The 19,955-nt window shown below is 41.8% G+C and overlaps 1 long non-coding RNA gene across 1 annotated transcript; it reads left to right on the top strand.

The window, feature by feature from the left end:
• Positions 1-1,116: 1,116 nt before the first annotated feature.
• On the top strand, positions 1,117-12,673 carry LOC115947990. The gene is made up of 3 exons (XR_004081844.1): positions 1,117-1,144; positions 11,860-12,014; positions 12,538-12,673. It is a non-coding gene; the product is annotated as an uncharacterized LOC115947990 (long non-coding RNA).
• The last annotated feature ends 7,282 nt before the right edge of the window (positions 12,674-19,955 follow it).

Genomic DNA, 19,955 nt, shown 5'->3' with positions numbered 1-19,955 from the left:
GTATTAAAGAAATGTAGTTTAATATTTGGTAAATAGGAGGTGCCTTTTCTTTGTGCTTGAATTCATGTTTCAAATGTCTGTGTTTGTGTTATTTATATTAATATATTTCATGGGCTGCTTAATAATAGTAGCAATTAAGATAATAACAATAAATACTAATAATACTGAGCTCTTCTGCTTTTCATCTAAGGAGGTCAGGACTCAAGGGTGTACCTCTGGGGCTGGTGTAATGTAGATCTGATCTCCTCCTGCTATTTCTTCTTGTGGAAAGTTAGGAATATCATGTGAAGATCAGATCGCCTCTATTTTGGCCTCTGGAATGTCTCTTAGGCATTATAAATGCCAGTAAGAAACAAAAAATTGGAAAGAAACAAGCATCAGGACATTGAAAAATATAACCACAAATACTGACCTATTTGGGATTTTTTTTCTGATTTAGCAGAATGCTATTAATACTGTAATTAAAGCTATTTTGTAGCCTGGAGGCTTGAGCACCTGGCTCTCATTAGAGCTGGATCCATATTGCATGGTGAAAAAAGCCAAGAGGACAAGAGAGGAGATGGCCCAAAGGAGAACACAAGAGGGCACAGTGGCACCTGTGGTGCACTTTTTGTTCTCAGGCTTTTTGAATTGTTGAGGGCAGGTTGAGATCAGAGTTCTGTTTACATGACATAAATAATTACAGTAACAGGGTTCATTAGTGGGAACAGTAAAAATTTAATTTTGTCAACTTGGAGTGGATTATTTACTAGATTTTTTTTTGGTGGCTGAAAGATAGATGTGATGACTGTGTCATATAAGGTCAATATGGCAATAAGCCCCACTGCAAGTTTGACAGAATTAATGTGGGCAGCCAGTAAGAATGTACTGATTGTATTAAATAAGGTACAAAATGCACATTCCAGCCAGGTGTTTCTGCACTTTCCTCATCAATTCCACTGTTCTTGTATTGTATTGTGCTGATGGAAACAAATTCTGTGATTTCAGAAACAAAGGACGCTGATGCTGCTTTTCATCCTTCTGCCCAAGGAGAATAAATGTTTGTGCAAACCTTTTTTCATGTGGCTGCCCAGAAATGACCCGAGTGAAGCCAAGAAGCTGAACATTAAGCAACCTCCCCCTGGTGATGCTGCTGAAATGAGAGGTCAGTGGTGAAAACTTTCTTCTGGAAGAGTTAATGGTGTAAATAGATATTTGTAAGGAAGTGACACAGAAAGTAGCAGGACCCTATCTCAAATGTTTGGTTGAAGCTCAGTTGTCCTTAGATGTGTCAGTGGGGCAAACAACCTCCCTGTGCCACAGTCACCTGCCTGGGTGGGCTTTTGGCGGGGGAGAGCCCAGCAAAGGGTTGCAAACAGCCTTTTTTGGGTTTTTTAAGTCACCATTTCTGACACTGACAGGAGGTTAGAGCCTGGGCCTTTACAATGGGAATTGTGGTTGAAACCTCTGAAGGCTGTAATCCATGACATGACGTTATTTCACAGTTACAAATTAACATCTCCCCTTAATTTTTTTTCAAAGAAGTTGAAAAAAGGCCCTTGTCCTCAGCTCTCCCATACATAATATTTGTAAATAGAACTTCTCCTCCCATCCCAAGCAGCCTCTGGGGGTTTCTCTCCCTCCCAGAAGCCAACCAACCCGGTGCTGTGTGCGGAGCCACGGAAGGAAGGTGCGACCCTACAGCGCGCGCAACAAAGTACAGAAACAAGATCATTAACATCTTAATATCCTGCCCTGACATCTCACAAATTATTTTAGACTTCATAGCCAATGTAAACAGGTTTGTTTTCAACTCCCCTAATTGCCTGCTAATTGAGAGCAGATGCAGGCCTTAACTTTCAGCAGATAAAGAGCAGCCTCTTCTCTGGGGCTCCGCATCTATCAGGAGGTCTCTGATGTGTGCTCTGAGCTTCCCTGCTTAGTGATACCGAGGCAGAGGGGGATTGCAACGGCTCCTCTTGCCTGAATCTCAGCGAGACAGAAGGGAAGACAGAGCTGTGGGACTCATCAGTAACATCATCATCATTATTGTTTCATTTCGTACTCCAGTGCACTTTCTGCAACAGCGCGGGTCTCCTTCTGTGGGGGGGGGGGGGTTCTCCGAATTATAGATGGGCTTCTCGTTATGATAGAAATCACTGGGTTTATGAAAAATGCATTGCTGTCATATTCCATTATCTACTTCCTCCCATGCTGCAATCCTGTAGCTTGCAAGTCATTAGATTCTTTTTCAGAGTTCCTTTGAAATAATCCTTTCAAAAAACACTATTCATTGGGTATGACCCCAGAGAGATACTGTCTGGTACTAAAGCTCTCTTTTAGTTCTGCAAGGGAGACCTGTAACAACAAGATAAGTGCATGTATAGTATATTCCAAGTAATGTCTGGAGTTTGCTGCCTCCCATTAAATGCAATAGGAGCTTGCAGTTCAAATGGTAGAATTTTGCTTTGTAAATGTAGGAGAAAATGGAGTTCAGATATATAGGTAAATTTGCATTTGGTAGTGATTTAATGTTCCATGGGTCTGTTTTAGCTCCAACTTAAATATTACATTAAAACCATCAATAAAGAAAAAAAGGAAAGGAAAAAAAAAAAACCCACGAAAAACGTGCTAACTGCTGGGTTCAGAGGGAGTGGATGTGATTTTGTTCTTGCTGTCAGTGTGACAGTGAGCTGCCTTTTACTTTCTCCTCTTCATTTAGCAAGTCAGCAGCAGCAGTTAAATGATAGCCCTCCGGTCTTTCTTCAGGACTGTTTTTGCAAATGAAAGCAGGAACTTCAAATCCTTGTGGTTTTCATATCACTTACAAGGTGTTTTGTGAATTTTAACATTTTTGCATCTATCTGTGAAACAGTGGAGGGGATGGGAGTATTTCTGAAGTAAGAAGTGGCCTTTGTGCAGGGAGGCTGCATGGCTTTGTACCACTGGGTTCAGGAGGTCCTAAAGGGATATGGAAGAAAAATAACAGCCAAAAATTAAAATCTTTGGTGGCTTGTGAATGATAAATGGGTTGAAAAAAAAAAAAAAAAAGGGGAAGAGTTAACATCTAACCAGTGTCTTTCAGAAATACCTAAAGCACCTGGTGTCTGGATTGTGAAACATTATTCAGTCCCAGAACCACAAACTCTCCAGGTTTTCACTGTGATTTCTTCATGAAGCACTTTTTCTCTCCCAGGGCTGGCTCCAGGCCTCTCTGTGAACACAGAGTCACCCCTGCTCACATTATCCCTCTCTGGAAAATTGCCACAAACCTTGCAGAATCCAGTCCTGATCTACCAGCACTGTGAGGGGTTTAATAGGAGGGCAGGGGGCTTGCAGTCAGTAGCACAAGGCATAACAGAGTAGAGCAGTGGTCCATTAAATCAGTGTGCTGGGGCCCAGGCATTTACAGTCACACAGTCAGATGTTTCCAGTAATTATTTCCCCACAGCATTTTTATTAGGTGCTCCATAAATAATATTCACTTCCATGCTCTTCTCACAGTCTTTTATAAAAATAAAAAAAAAAATACAGTAGGAGAGAAAAGAAGGGGAATTCACTTTACTTTCAGCTAGATTTTTCAGGTAATTCTGTCTCTGAGCCCTACTGAAGCAGATATGAACTTGGAATATATGAGCAAATTACTTTCTGCTGACCAAACATTGTGGCCTACAACAATCATTGGACCAGCTCAATGCAAGAATCATAGAACCACCATAGGATCACAGAATGCTTTGGGGTGGGAGAGACCTTAAAAGTCATCTTGTTCCACCCCTGCCATGGCAGGGACACCTTCCACTGTCCCACGGTGCTCCAAGCCCTGTCCAACCTGGCTTTGACACTTCCAGAGATCCAGGGGCAGCCACAGCTGCTCTGGGCACCCTGTGCCAGGGCCTCAGCACCCTCACAGGGAGCAATTCCTTCCTTATAACTAATCTAAACCTATTCCCTTTCAGTATGAAGCCATTCCTCCTTGTAAAATGACCCGCTGTTAGGTTTCTATTTCAGATTTAGATTTGTCTCGTCATGGTTCCATGCAGACCTAGGATTGACAAGCAGCCAGCACTGGGGCTGGAGTGGGATCCTTTTTCTATGTCCTGTTTGTTTGTTATTCACTTGTTTTGGTGGTATTTATGTAGTTCAAATCCCGGGTCATCACACCAGTGAAAGGCACTGCCCTCTGCTCTGTGGAAGGACTCCCAGAGCTCAGCAGTGTCTCTGTGTGTTTCATCTGCTCTGTACATGCAGCCCCCATTGCCAAGCACTGGCTTTTCCATGTAGGCTACTGTGCAAAGGCCTTTTCCAGGAAATATCACTGCCTTCTCTCAGTTATAGCATTAACATTAAGCAATACAGCTTCTTTCCTGGCACCAGCACTTGTGTTTTGCAAAGGGTTTTTGCTCAGATATTTAATTTTCAGCATCAATTTTCAATCCAAAGTAAGATTCTTCAAACAAACTCAAGGATCTGGGGACTTATTTTTTGCTTACTGGACTGCAGTGTTGTGACCAACCCCAAGCAGAATTCAGACGAGCAACATCAAAAGGAAGTGGAGTAAATATTCATGGCTCAGGTTTGGTACAAGGGTCATAAACTCTTCCACCTGTGTGTGCAAACCCTCTGGGCAGCAGGAGGTGGATATTTATATAGATCAACCCACAAGTGCAATACTTGTGTCTCAGCTGAATAGCTGAGTCAGGGGAGGTTTAGGTGGGATAGCAGGAAAGAAGTTTTCATGCAGAGGGTGAGCCCTGGAACAGGCTCCACAGGGCAGGGGTCACAGCCCTGAGCCTGTCTGAGTTCTGGAAATGTTTGGACACCACTCTCAGGCACAGGGAGGGATTGTTGGGGTGTCCTTTGCAGGGCCAACTGTGCAAACCCAGGGCACAGGGAATATTTCTCTGTCTGCTCTGGGGTGCCCTGACCCCCAGGGGAGCACTGACTCTGACCCTCATTCATGGAGAAAGTTTCCCAGACTTCAAGATAGACTGGAATCCACAAAAGTGTGAAAAAAAAAGACTAGAGAGAGTACTGTACGTGTATCACTTGGTGAGAAATTGAGGTTTTGGGATTTTTAGTGTGTTGTGGATGGAAGCAAGATGGAGGGCACAGGGTATCGTCCTGAGTTTCTTCTTCATGCTGCTTCTTCCTTCTTCTTCATGGGTTTGGGTGGCATTTTGTAATTGGGCAGGAAAGTCCCCATTGCAGCTCTTTGGGATCAGTTATTGTGTTAAAAGGGAAAATAATCCAGGTGTCAGTTCTTAATTGGACAGTTTAGTCTTAAAAGACCTTGTAACAAGAGATTGTTGGCCATTTTGTGCCTTCTAATGAAAAGCTGCCCAACTCACAGTAGTGAGACTGTTTTACTGATAAGAAATAATAAACACCTGAGTCCAAATGTTAACTCCTGTCTCAAGTGCCTTCAATCCAGACCCAGAGAAACCAACAACTGGTATCCCCACAGGCAGGAGTTGGGCTCAACAGTCCTGAGGGATCTCTTCCAACTATTCCATCATTCTATGAAATGTGTGTCTGTGTGCACAGGAAGCACAGAAACTGTTCATGGCTGGGCAGAAGACAGAGCTGCAGATGACAGGGTGGGTTTGCTGTCAGTGCCTGCTTAGGTTGGATGGCCTCGTTCCATGGTGTCCCCATGAGGCTCCAGAGGCTCAAAGGAATGGGGTATTCACATGCAGGCCATGGTCAGTGGGCTGGAGGTTTCTTAGCAGCACTGGCTCATGGTTGAGATCTGTGGTGAAGACAGTGGACCCAAGGCTAGACCTAAGAGAACTCTCAGACCTTGGCTAAAAGAGGCAGGTGAGGGAGCTTCCTCCAGCCCTGGCACTGCTGGAAGTTGCTCTGCTCCTGGCCATGGCTGTAGCAGTGTCAGGGACATGCTGGCAGGAGGAAGCGAGTCCTCTGCTACTCAGAAAATCTCACCTCCAGATTAATTCTCAGTTCCTTTTGTTCTCTGTTTCATTTCTGGACTGGGGAAGTTGCAGCCTGAAATTAAATAAGAACCCACTCAATATAAATGTATGTATCTATTTCGTCTGTAGGAAGACTCAGTTCAGTGAACCCAGGCCATTGGCATTTCATAATTTTTTCTTGCTGCAGCAGGTAAGAGATTAACCCATTGTTATTCCTCTCCAAAGGAAGACAGAAAAAGATCTATTCTGCAAAGATCATGATTAAAAAAAAAAATAAACAAAACAACCATTGGGTTTTTAAAGAAATATTTTATTGGAACCATAAGGTTTCTTTTTTTGAGAGAGAAAATTTGAAATCCGGAGTTTATTTTTCCTTCACTGTCTCTCCTAAGAACCAACAGGAATTGAGATTTTTTTTTTCCTACTCTCTTGTGTTTGTGCCTACTTATTAAACACACATGTGGCCTGGATTCCTTGCGTAGGTGCAAAGAGGTTCAGAAAAAAAAAAAGGAAAAGAAAAAAAGGTGTAACCCAGTCCATTGACCTGTCTCTTTGCCCTTAGGACTCTTTCGAACAGCTGTGAGAAAAAGAAAGGGTGGGGGCAGAGAGGTAAAAAAAAAGAGGCAGTTTAACAAGCCAAATCCAGATGTTCATTTCATACACACACCCTGAACAGCTTTTGCATGGTTTATTTCATTTTCTGAAACCATTTTTCACCAGCCTGTTTTCTCAGCTGGGAAACTTCTGGTGTAGTGTTTTCAAAAAAATATTGCATTTGGCATTACAAGAAAACAGAGCCTTTAAGACATTAAAAGGACAATATCCTTGTTTGACTTGGCTCAGGGAAGCAGGGCTATAGGAATTTTAGATTTTTGTACCACCCAAAGAATAGGTAAAAGAAATTTTCCACTCTTAAACTCAGTTTACATGGGAATTTGAGAGTTGATTTAGCTTGATTTTTATTTTTTTTTCCTTTTAGAGACTTCTCTGTGGACTCCATGCTGGTGTAGATAGACTTTGTTAGTGGCAAGGAATAAGCAAAGTGATAGTAATTTACTTCTAGACCATGATGTACCATGGTTCAAAACTGATTCTGAATGAACTCTACTTTTATTTTGTGTTATTCACACCCATATCCACATAAGGTAGACAGATAAATCTGAAATTATTTTCACTGGTACAGTTGCTTTTTATTTATCATTTATACCAAGTGTGTGGACAGCACTGATTGCAGAGAGAATAGTGACAGAACAGGGTAAAAACAGTAAAACCACTGAGTTTAGAGGTACCCAAAGGCTGGGGGTAATGAGTGACATTAGCGAACATCAAATGCAAACCAGATACTGCTCCCACTTATGCAATCAGAGAATATATTTTGCTCTTCAGAGCACTCAGTGTAAAACTCCAACTCCACTGAAGCCAGTGGATGATTTGCAGTTTGCTGCCCTTCACAGTTTAGGTAAAAAAACCTTATTTTTTCTAAGCCATGTGACCAGTGCCATTCACCATCACTTATTATTTTAGAGAGAGACTCGGTCTAGATTCCTCCCTGTAAAGAAAGCTCTCTATCTTTGCAACGACTCTGAGAAATGCTTCGGTGATCCTCTTTTTCACCTGTTCTAAAGAATAAAAAATTGAAGATATTCTTATCAGAAGTGTCATCACCCTCTACAAACCTCAGAGCCCACCAGCTCTGACATAAAGCAGATGATAAGAATTGTTAGTGCGAATTTGAAGACATAGTTTTTGGTTAAATTAAATAGACAGTGAAAAGGTAAGTATTGAACAATCCTGATTTATAAAACTGAAACATTATTTAAACAAGTAAATAGAAATCCTTAAGGCATTAAAACATCCCACACCATGTCTTCCTTTTACTTTGCTGCTACTAAACAAGGACAAATCATCAGGTGTCTCTTGCACCCAGAGCATGGCAGGGTTTGTCTGTGTGTACAGGTGTGTGCATCCTTCTGCCTTTCAGCACCTGGGGTGGGAACGTTGGCATTCTGGTGTCAGAACACCACCAAATGGCCTATAAATACTTGAACTAATATTCTCCTCAGACAAAATTAAAAACCAAGAAAAATTTAATTAAGACTTAAAATGTATTCTTCAGGTCATTTTTTCTAGGATCTAGAACACTAGAGCTAGAGTGGAAATCTGCTGAGCAGTCCTAGTTGAAAGTTTGGGGGTCTTTTTAAAGCCACTGACTTGGTACACAGATTGAATAATCCTAGAGAAAACATGTATTGTCTGTCTGTTTCAGGAGACTGGAAATTTGTGATGTGAAGCAGGGCCCTGATGTGCTTCCCCCTGCTCCTCTTTATCTGGAGTGTGCAGTAGAAAAACATGTGGGTGTTTCTGTATTTATGTGCATGCATATTTACATGTACATTATTAGATACAGCTATAAAAAAGGTAATTACTTGATTAAAAAGAGCAGTCTGTTTGTGTGAATATCAAACCTAGAACCCAGGCACCTTCACATCTGACTTTGGGTTATTTGACCTCTTGATATCTAGTATTAGAGATGAATAAATCCACAAACTTCTGCACAGATATTGTCAAGACTCTGGAATTAGTCTCTCAGCCAGTGCATTTACAATGAACTTAGAAATTGTCATTTTAGAGGCATCAGGCTATAAATTTGTACAAATACCACTGTGTACATCTCTTCTGGAAGGATGGCACCATGGAAGTGGTGTCAAGGTTGCATCCTTGCTTGCAGAGCCTGTGGAGCCTTAGCCTGAGGAAGGAGCAGTTTATGTACTGCTCTGAGACAAGTCCATGAAGATGATTCAGGAACTGAGAAGAAAAGAAGGAGGTTATGTATGAGGAAATTTGGGATAACACTGCTCTGTAATGCCAGCCTGGGTCCTGCCAGTCATGAGGAGGGCTAAGACTAACTCTGGGGAAGTGGGAGGGCTCTTATCTCTTTTTGTCTTGCAGCAAAACAATGACCCAGGCCACCTGGCCTCCAGAAAATGCCTTCTTTTTTTAGACAAAAATTACACCCTGAAAACATTTCCAATCCCAGCACTGAAATGGTTGCAATTATTATCACAGCCTGCCTCCACGGTGGTTCAGGAGTCTGTTCAGAAAGGGGCTGATATCTGCTCTGGGAACACCATGAGCCATGGTGAGGAGTTCCAGCAGCAGAGTCTGGGGTCTCATCTGGTGCCCCACAACACAAGACAAGCTCAGTGGTGCTCCCCACACTCCATGCTCCATCTCCATTGAGTTTCTCTACAGCTTTAACCCAGCTTTGCTTAATATTTGGCAAAATACAGGGAAATATTTCCTGTTAAAATGATCAAGGGAAAATCAGGATATTCCTCTTTGTCTCTCCCTGATAAATTTATTTTGATATCCCTTATTGTCACTGCAGGAAAGTTGTGTGTCACCCTTAGCGGCCTTCTCTCCAGACTCCTGCCAGTATGGCTCTGCCAGTGAGAAGAAAAGCACTGTGCTTCAGGGGAATTTTTTTGCCAATATTGCTGCACTTTTTTTCTGGAGACCTCTTTGTCATAGATAGTGAGGATGATGATGCTCACAGAGAATTTAAAAACCCTGCCATGAAGGCACAAAGGGCAGGTGGTGCAGACTCTATTTCCAACAAAGCTTTTCTGGTTTGTAGGAGTGAAAGAGAAAGTTTTCATTTAGGGGAGGACATTAGGGTTGAGGTAAGAGTTGGGGATTTCAGAAGGTGATTGTCTATATCAATGCAGAAATTATAATTGGTACTCTCAGAATCATGGACTAGTTCAGATTGAAACTGGCATTTGTAGATCAACTTGCCCCTGCTTAAAAGAGGGCCAGCTTCAAAGGTAGCTAAGGTTTCTCAGGGCCATGTTCTGTCAAGTTTTAAAAATCTGCAAGGTTAGGTGTTTTACCATCTTTTTGTGCAACCTGTTCCAGAACTTAACTGTCCTCCTTTCAATTTATTTTTTTAATGAAGTAGGAATTTGTCTTTTTGCAACTTGTTATCATTGCCTTTCATCCTTTCACAGTATCTGAGAAAAGTCGGACTCAATCTCCTGTGTAGCAATCTATCAGTAGTAGCAGGCACCGGTTAAAGTCCCTTCTTTAACTTTTAGATTTTTCAGGCTGAACAAATTCACCTCCCTCATCCTTTCCTCATGTGTTTTGCTATCTTGAGAGGCTACTGCTGGACTCAGTTTAATTTGTTGATGTTGTTCTTGCAGGGTAAGCAAAGAAAACCATCCAAAAGTGGAACTGGGCCTCAGTTGTGGCTAATTTTTTTGCATTAATTGTCTACTCTGTTGACATCAGATGCTCAAGCCTTGGCCATAACAGTAATAAAATGGCTCTGGTTCAAATGTTGGGAATATCAGGGAGTACCTGCTAGGCCTGCTTGGAAGAGCCTCTCTCCTAACACGCTGTAGCCAGGTCATCCTGTCCCATTCCTTTGGCTCTCTGTGATAGCAATACAGTTAATTGCCTTTTTTTCTCATTGATGAACTGACTGGTTTGTCCTGGAGATGCTGAGTCTGTTTTCTTCTTTCACAAAGTACATGCACTCCTATGGACTTTTACAAAGGAATCAGAAACACCCATGAAAAAAAAGCAGAAGGAGCAGAAAGCCCTCAATTTCTTCTTCTATGAATAATTTAGTGCCAAGTTAACTGAAACATTTGAAAAAGAGATTTTTGGTGCCCAGCTTCATTAAACCCTCTATCCCCAAATGGATTCTCTATCAGTGTCAGCATCCAACACTTCATCTTGTCCCAATCACTGCAAAAGCCTTGTGGAAATAAAAGGCAGAGGAAGGGAGAAGCAAAGCAGATTATTGTTGCCATTAGGCATGTCTGTGTGTGTGCACATGTGCTCTATAAACTCACAGTGAGGGCAAAAACAGGATCTGAATGAAAAGAAGGAATGAAACTCCAAACTATGTAATCCTTCCAAAACCTGCCTCCTTTTTCGGGTGGGCCGCACTGTTAAAGAGCTCTGTGCCACACTCCAACCCCCTTTCTCTGGAGAAGGAGTTTAAACCAGAGGATTGTGTTCTCGTGCACTGAGGTTTTACCAGCAGAGTGAGTGGGACCCCCTTCTCTTGGCAGAGGTTCCTGTCAGTGATCTGTCTTCTGCAGCTATTTCCGTGGGAAGGCCCTCCATCTGCTGCTTGGCAGGGAAGGGAACTTTCCTCTCAAATGTTTTCTCTCTCTCTCTCTCACCCTGTTTAAGGTATACCCTTTGGAAATCTTCAACGTCCAGGATTTATTTTTGCACAGGGTACATACTTTGTGTTACGTGGTCTGGCTTTCTTTTCTTCTCCCAAAACGCCACCCCCGTGCCCTGCTTATCCTGGCAGAGGGAGAAGAATGCTGTTTGCTTGAACATTACCTTGGGTCTCAGTATGCAACAGGTCAAAAGATGTGACAAGTACACATGCTAATCCCTTTCCCTTTCAGTTAATAGAATAACACAGATGGGAAAGTTTACATTGGGATCTGACACTCGCTCTGAGCTGAAGTTGAAAAGGAGATGGGGTTGGACATTACATTTCAGATCAGAGCAGTTACTGCACACACTCACCTTCCCACTCCTGTTATCCTAAACTCCATTTGCTCTGCTAAGAATGTCCCCCTTACCCTTCTACTCCCCTTCTGAGAGTATGTATGTACAGTTGGCTGTGTCTTGGAAAGCTTTTGTAGAATAAAATATTCCCCAAGAATCAGTGATGTTCAAGTGAAAAAATGTCAACATTTTCCACTGAAACACCACCATTGGTGACTTTTTAAAAATTTGGCATTTCTGAGCTCTGAAATATCACATTAGAAAATCATTCCCACCAGATACCAACCAGATACATTCTTAGATATATTAAACTGATTTCAATAAAATTCCATATTTCCAGTTTTGTCACATCTAATCTGATTGTTAATATTTCATTTGATTCTGTTTTCTGTTTCTTTGTACCCTCCAGAATGCATCCTCTGACACTGTGTGACACAGCCCAGCTGTAAATTTTCTTGCCTGAAGATTTGCCACTCTTACATTATTTCTGCAAGGAACACACAGAAGAATAAAACCTAGGACCACGCCTCCACACCACACCAAACACTGCTTTCTTGCCACCAGGTATGTACCATTTCACAGTGTCTTTCATGAGAACCTTCTGACAGCTCCCCATTATCCCTCAAGATCAAGGTTGTGATTGGGAACTCCTTAAAATCAGGGGTTTGAGGGTATCCAGGAAGAAGAATATCCAGGATCTGTTCTTAGATATATGTGGATAAACATGAAGAGATTATATTTCCTACAATTTTTTTTTTTAGAAATCTCAATTCTATAAACAAGCCTATATGTTAGTTATTGAAAATAAGATTAGACATACAATTAAAAACATATTTTAAACTGAAAAAAACCACATGTATGTACTGAGCTTACTAGCAATGACAGTATTGTATTTGTGTTGGGATCTGTGCCTTTACAGAATGCATAACCACAAATATATTGTTCATGGGAAACACTCAGGGACTTGCTTTCTGATTAGAGAACTAACATTTGTGTTTGAGAATCACTGCCTGCCTGTTTCATCTGGTTTCTTTGGAAATGTGCAGTTTCAGAACTGCTTTTTCACACTTTGTTCACTTCTCCATAGATTTCACGGCAGAGAGGGCACGTCCCTCTCTCAGCCTGGCGACTTCTGATAACTGTGATAACTCACTAATGATTCAGAAATCAAGACCTCAAATCCAAAACTCAAGATCTTCCTCTCCAACCTGGCAACAGCTCCGAGGTTCATTCACAGACCATGCAGAGCAGAGAAAAGAGGAAGCTCTGCTTGAAGATGCTCCAAGCCTCAAATTTTGGTGAAAGGTCCATCTGGGTCAGTGGAGAAGTGTTTTCCAACAGGGAGCATGAGGAAGACCAGCTTAAATTAGACACTTGTATTTCAGGCAATAGGATAAGGTGAGAGAGATCCTAAAACCAGGGCTGGTCTGTAGAGTGCTGTAGATACACAGGACACCTCAGATTGGGCAGTTTTCTGAGGTTTTAGCACTGATCTTTCTTTCTATTGACATTTGAAATGGGCACCTTCAGGGAAGCTGTGTGTCCCACAGAAGCTCTGATCTGATTTTAGAGGTGCCTTTCCTCCTATTTTGTAGAAAAACTCTGAAACACCAACTTATTAATTACCTATATTGGATTAAGTATAGATCAGGTGAGTCCAGGTGGCTTTTCCTACACAGGGACCAGCATTCCCATTAGCTCCTTATTTGGGGCAAAGCACCTAAATGCTTTTGTCACCCTGACCTTTACTCTGTTGTAATTTCACTTCTGACTTCTTGACTGAGATCTCTCACAAGGGAGAGCAATTAGTGCCCATCACAAGGAAAGCTTTTGCAACATGGGTGACTGCCCACAAGAAACACAGTTGAGACCACCAACTGTTTTATTTGTTTTTCTTCCAATTTCTGCTGATTGAGAAGCTCATGAGATCCATCTCATTTCCCTGGAGGTCCCCAGGGAAGCAGTGGTCAGACAGTCCTTTTCCATCCTGCTTTGGGCAATGCTGGTGGTACAGCTAAATTCTGCCTAATTGAGGCCTCATCAATGCTACTGGCAGCTTATTTCAGCCACCAAACTCTTATTATTTGATGGTAATTCACTGCTTTTCATCAGTGATTTTTTTCACTGATTTGGACAAGCTACATGGAGGGAAATGATTTAGTGTCTTTAGCTATAGATTACAGAGACTTAAACTAAAAACCCCAATAATGGTTTTGCTGCTAGAGGCTCCATTGTGGGTGAGAACCACTGTCCTATTTGAAAATAGCCTTTGCTCACTGCAGTGGCAGGTGGAGGTTCTCAGATCTGTTTCTATCTGCCGACCTAAGTTAAAAAGCTTGAGATGTTTTTGGATTTCTCTGCACTAGGTTATCATAACTCATAGAATCATAAAATACCCTGAGTTGGAACGGACATATAAGGATCATCAATGTCCAGCTCCTGGCCCTGCCCAGGACAGCCCAGAAGTCCCACCCTGTCCCTGAGAGTGTTGTATGTTGTTCCCACTGGTTGTGCCCAGGTTTTGCAATAGGTAACACCTAAACTGCATCATCATTTTTCTAATTTGAGGAATTTCAGTATCCCTTCAAATCCCTCTCCTTGCTGCTTCCTCCAGTTTGAGGGAGGCCAGTAATTTGCTGGTGGCTGTTTAACCTCAGGAGGCCTTTTTGCCTTCCCGTCTCCCACCCCACACAGCCTGAGATGCTCTTGCCAGCACGCTGAGCTGAGGCTTGCCTCATTTCCTCCCCTGTAATTCCACTCTTTGCTTGGACGAGAAAGGCACTGAACAGATTAAATTTACCTCTTCCTCTGTGGCTGGACTATCTGTGCTTCCTGTGTGTGGGAACAGAGCAAGTCACATTGAGTTCTAGGGGTGATTCAGGTAGAGACAGAGCCTTCACTTTCACTGGGCCTTGCATATGAATATCTCAAAGAATTTAAAAATTCTGTGTAAATACAACATGCCAACACTTCTATTTTATAAAATTGTCTGGGCTATACTTAGGACTTGCCTCTGCTGATGTTACTTGGAGTATTTCCACCAACTTTAGTTTGGGCTGGGTTATCTTAGAAATAATTTTTGATGGTGTCATTTATGGTTTTTTGCTGACTTCCTTAATTCAAGCTATTTTCATATAAAATCTTTGCTTCCTAACACAGGAGGTGCAGCACAGGCCTGATGCCTGTAAGCTCACAAGACAGAAACTGCTAAAAGATCATGTTCACTACAAGTCATAAAATATTTTTTTTAAATTAAAATATCTCAATTATCCAGAAAATGTGTTTTCATTATGAGGCTAAGGCACAGCATTTCATGTAAAGCATACAATTAAATATGTGTGTGTGTAGATTATAAAACTGTTTGGGAAAAACAGCCCAAAGATAACCCAATGCATTGTCTGGCGAGGTAGCCTGTGTTTATTCTCATTCCAGAGATCCCATATCTGATCAAACCAGATTTATAACAAAACATTCAAAATATAGGTTATTTTTTGGACCAAGAGAATAAAGTTTTCTCCTGCCATGATGCCTACAAAGGGAGCTGGCAATGCCAGGGAACAAGATGTGCTGGGACTCCTGCTTATCACAGTTGTTCTCTTTCAGAACTCTTTTATTTCTTGTTTTTTGGTCTCTATCTCTCTCTTGTCCTGCATTTAGATATTAAGCTTCTTGGACAGAGCATGATTTGGCTTTCATTGTTCCAACAGTCACAGATTTATTGCAGAGCAGCTCTTGATCTGGGACCAATTGATGATGATAATAGATATTGAGTGTAGGTCACAAAAGAAACCTCCACAGCTGAGCTTGATGCAAAGAGTGCAGCATTAGGAAAGGTTTATGAAAAAGCACAAATTTTGCAGAATCTTGTTTAGTTCCTCTTTCATTCTCTGAGTCTGGATTTCAGGGAAGAGGTGGCCACACACAGCAGCAGAGTTTCCTCCTGGTGATACCTCTGTGAGGACTTAGCCATCCCCAGATATGGCAGGGAGCATTGGGCAACACATTTTTGTTTCATATGACTTTTCTGTGAGTCGCATCTCCTTTTGTCACCAGAGCATCCCATCCCATCCCATCCCATCCCATCCCATCCCATCCCATCCCATCCCATCCCATCCCATCCCATCCCAGGGCTCACTTTCTGAGAATTTGGTTGACTCATCACTCCCAGGTTTCTTTTCCATTGGCAAGATTCTCCTTCCCTTCACCTGAAGCCAGTCCTGCTTTATTCCTTGGCACCACTGTGGTGCATTTATGCATTTGCAGAGCACAAATGTACCATTGGAACAGAGTCCTACACAGAGGTAGGAGGAGGAGGTGGGCACGAGTGGCACCATTCCTGGAACACCATCAGGGGATGGAAAATGTCCATGAATTCACTGCTGTTTCCAGGCAGAGTAAATTTTACCTATTTTCTCGTGCCTAATGTTAGCCACAAGATATTCTGGACCTTCAGAGTTGCCAAACCAATGGGAAACTAAAGCTGCAGTAGGAGAATTAGATGGAATACAGCTGTTGGAGGCCACGTGAGTCTGTGTCCTTCACAGTCGTGGAGCTTACTGTGCAGCCATGGCTGTTTTTATGTTCTGGCAATTCTGAAAACATTCTGCAAAATATTTGTGTGGAACTTTCGAGTGCATGCAAAAAAAAAATCCAAGTGTGTGAACTGAAAAGCTGTCAGGTCCTTCTGGGGTTGAATGGGAAATTGAATTTAATTTCTGTTAATTTGATTGACTTTGTCAATTTAATTTTTAAGCTTGAAATTAAAAAAATCAGTGTTTTAAACTGTTAATGAAAAATGCAGGTATTTCCTTCTGAAAACTTGAAAACTAAACATTTAAATGTTTTATAGTTTGAGAAGGGTATTTTAAACATCTAGATTTTGCAGCAACTTACACAGAATTGAGGAACATTTTGGTTGATGAGAAATGAGATTTTGGTGAAATCTTTGCTTTAATACTTTGAGCAGATCTAGGCATCAATCTTGTCTCTTCTGCTTTCCTGAATATACAAAGACACTACCAAAGACAGGACATGGCTTCAGTCAAGACAAGGGCTTGACCGAAAATTCTTTGGTCTTAAGCTGACCTATAAAAATAGAAGAAAAGTGTCATCATCTCTGTTACTTGGAATTTTTAACTTTTTAAAGGGTTTTAATATGAAAGTTCCCCACTACTGCCAGGAAGGCAAAGGGTCTGAGGAAAAAAGGGAATCTGTATGCTCTGAAATACCTGGGACAGTGTGTGGCTGATATTCCTGAGAAATGCAGCTGAAGTGTTGGAAGCCAGGTTAATACTTGGACCTTTACTTGGAAGTAGGCCAGTAGAAAAGATATAAATGACCACACGGAGTGGAAGGTGAACAATTAAAATTTCTTTAGAACAAGGAGGCTGCTGGTCCTTCTCCAGGAAATCAGGGTCAAGCCCAGGTTCACACTCACTGTCAGGCTCTACCTCACTGTGTAAGTCACAACTGGAGAAGTCATTCAGTGAAATAATTTGCCATTCACCTAGGATGACCTGTAGACATCCCGTGATGTCCAAGAATGCAATATTATTTCTTTAATAAGAGTGAAGAGGCACTGAACCAGCAGAGAGGCATGTTTGGTGTGTGTGATTCTCATGTGCAATTCATATGCAATCTGTTAAAACCATGAAATATGGGAAAAAATGAACCTGTGTGTCTGGAAAGCAGAGAGTCAATGTCTGACAGGTCTCAGTTGTGACTGGCACAATAGAGAACTTTAGCTGTGGTGCATCTGTGGTGCATCTCAACTGCCAGTGCTCTACTGGGTTTTTTAATTTATTTTTTTTCGCTTTGCAGAAAAGCAAGGGGTTCTTTTCCATTTGCAGATTGAGGAAAACTTCTCTTGGAAAGTGTGGTATCAATTAGTTTAAAGAAAAAGTTTCTTTAACACTTTTCCCACTCCTTTTTCCTGCTTAATATTTTATCTTACCTTGGCATCATAAAGATCCTGTGACTACAATCTTTTGATTATACCTACTACAGAATATAAGCTCTCATCATGATGTGATAATATTTGGCAAGTGGTGACTTGTAAGGGTGCAGTTTTAAGTAAATAAAAAAAATTCTGGGAAAGATTCAGCTTTCAGGAGAGCAGAGCTGTCTCTCTACAATGGTTATAGTGACAAATGTAAAACATTTGTACAAGGGGAATAGATTAGTCACCAGCTGTTATTATAAGCCTTTCACATTATTTAATGACCAGAGGAGGCTTTAGGCAGCCAAGCAGGAGACTCTATGGCCCCTAAGTGCCTCTTACAGCCTTGTAAAACCAGGGCACGATCTTACCCTCTCTTATCTCTAATGCTACTTGTGAAACTGAAACAAAACACACTGGTATTTGGCTTGCTAACCATAGATGCAAACCACTGCAGAGCTTAAGGGTGTTTCATTAGAACTCCATTAAAAATGAACAATCAATTTAAAAAAAAGAATCAGAATCCACAGAGCAAAGCATCACAATATAAACTAACCAGTCCCCTTAGCCTTTTGGGCTATATATGTGTGTTTTGCTCCTACTTTGTGACCCTTGCAACTTTTGGGAGAGGCAGAGTACTTGAATTGATTTATCCATGTATTTAAACAGAGTTTTAAAGCCCTGCACAGATCTGGGCACAGGCTTGTAAGAGAGAGATCACAGAGGCTCGGCCTCGTGGTGTTTTGTTGTGTTCTGCTTTTAGGTGCAATTTTATCCATTTCTGCAGCTGGCTGCTCCTCCTGTAACAGCCAGGCCCTCCAGACCATGTGCCTGGGAGAGCTTGCAGGTTGCCAGGCTAGCCAGAGATGATTGTGTCTGGCAGAATGTCTGTATGGGCCTGCTGGTAAAGGCAGAGCATGTGCAGATCTATCAAATGTGCTGAAATGGGAGACCTGGCTGGAGCCTTGGGCCATTTATGGTCCAAGGGATGCTGGTTCTGAAGTGATAGTCAGCTTGATAGTGGGTTTAAAGTGTTTTCCCTTAGAAGTGACAGGTCTGGTGGGTATCTAAAGCAAACTCTAAGAGAATTTAAGACAGATGAACTCTGGAAGTTTGGTTTGGGGTTTTTTTCACTCAAGATGATTAAGGTGATTATGAGGGTGATTACATCTGAAAGCTGCTCTGATCTGTGTTATCACCACTTACAAGTGAGATATCTACATGTAGCTGCCAAAGATAGGTCAATACCAGGGTGACTAAAAGGAAAATAGACAATTGCTAAGATCTGTTGTAAGACCAGCAAAGCATTTAAGAGTTTTGGGGGTCTACACTCAGGAAGAAGATGAAATACAAGTGAGATGCTCTACATGGTGTCATTGAGACCTCGGGGAAGCAAGTGGCAGAAGCTGAATTCCTCAGGGAACCAAATTCAGAGCAATGGTTCAGAGCAAACAGCACCCATGTTCAGCACAGGGAACTTCAGCCTTGCTCATTCAACAGCTTCAAAATAATTAAAAAATTTCTTGCCCCTATAAGCTCCGCTTTCACAGACTGCTCTGTGTCAGTCACACAGCATTCTGCAAACATTTGCAATTACTCTGCTCTCCCAAGCTGTCTTTGGAAATCAGGTAAATACCAAAGTTCATAAACATTTGTAGTGTTGGGATCTTGGCATGGAGTGACTGAAACCATTTTCTTTTTAGCTCTCTGTGTTTCATCAAGGTGAGTTGAGAATTCAGGATCTCAAAATACTTGGCAAGCAGATAACCTCAGCATCTTTGGGCATAAACTGACAAATATTCTGAAAAACTTTGCTTGATCTTTAGCCTCTAAGGTGCTACTTGTTTATGCATAGACAAATCCACATTTTGAAATTAAAAAGTTGGTTGTACTAAGACAAAACCTAGGGATTATGGTGCCTAAGTCTGTTAGCACTGTATTTAATTGGTGTTTGACCTTTTTAATTACTGTTTCCCTGGTTTGGGGAGCCTGTTGCTGGGGGAAGTAGCAGGATGTGCTGTGAGCTCTCCTCGTGCCAGTGGCTGAATGTGCCGGGTTTGCACGGCACTGCTGATGAAGTGATCGTGTGCTGCTGGCTCTGAAGTGAAAACAATCACTCTGAAATCTCAGGGCTTCCTTAGAAATGTAAAAAAATGGGGTGGGAGCATAAGTTAATTGTGCTTTTACACACTGTTATACTTGTCAGTGTGCCAGCCTCTGCATTTCTTCCAAGGGCGAAATGAAAACTCCAAATTCATGTGGTTATGAAACAATTTCAGTATGAGCACTCAGCAAAGAATTATAAAGTGGGAAAGACACAGTCCTGTGTCACACTGCTTGAGAAGGCTCAGCACTGATCAAGGCTTCTTCCAGCTTGGAGGAGCCTTTTGGAGTGTATTGAGACCATTCTGGGTCTGTATGTTGAATGTATGTAAGGTCCTACATAAAAGCTGATTTGTTATGACATTTCTTTGATCGGGAGATGAGGCAACTGGCAGAAGGCAGCACCGTCATTCCAAGAAATCTCCTTTTTCTGCAGCTGGAGATTTAGGATATCTCTCTGTTTT

This window comes from Geospiza fortis, unplaced genomic scaffold, assembly GCF_000277835.1.
Source record: "Geospiza fortis unplaced genomic scaffold, GeoFor_1.0 scaffold188, whole genome shotgun sequence".
NCBI lineage: Eukaryota > Metazoa > Chordata > Aves > Passeriformes > Thraupidae > Geospiza > Geospiza fortis.
This window is presented reverse-complemented; position numbering and strand designations above follow the sequence as displayed.